Raw genomic sequence first — 392 nt, forward strand, 5'->3', positions numbered from 1 at the left:
CAACATTAACCGCCTCCGTCCCTCCCTTACCACTCACACTGCCTCCATCCTCATCCACATCTTCGTCACCTCCCGCCTTGACTACTGTAACTCTCTCCTTTTTGGCCTTCCTCAAAAATCCCTCCATAAACTTCAACTTCTTTAGAACTCAGCAGCTCGTGTCATCACCAGAACCCCCTCATTTCATCATATAACCCCGGTTCTTCAGCAGCTCCATTGGCTCCCGGTTCAATTCAGAATACAATTTAAAATCCTTCTCCATACTTTCAAAGCCATCCATAACCTTGCTCCTCCATATCTATCAGAACTCCTTCACATCACCGCTCCCTCAGATCCTCCTCCTCCATCCACCTCATTTCCCCCCCAGCTCGACTTGTCACCGTGGGGACCAG

The sequence above is a fragment of the Etheostoma spectabile genome, chromosome 16, assembly GCF_008692095.1.
Source record: "Etheostoma spectabile isolate EspeVRDwgs_2016 chromosome 16, UIUC_Espe_1.0, whole genome shotgun sequence".
Classification (NCBI taxonomy): domain Eukaryota; kingdom Metazoa; phylum Chordata; class Actinopteri; order Perciformes; family Percidae; genus Etheostoma; species Etheostoma spectabile.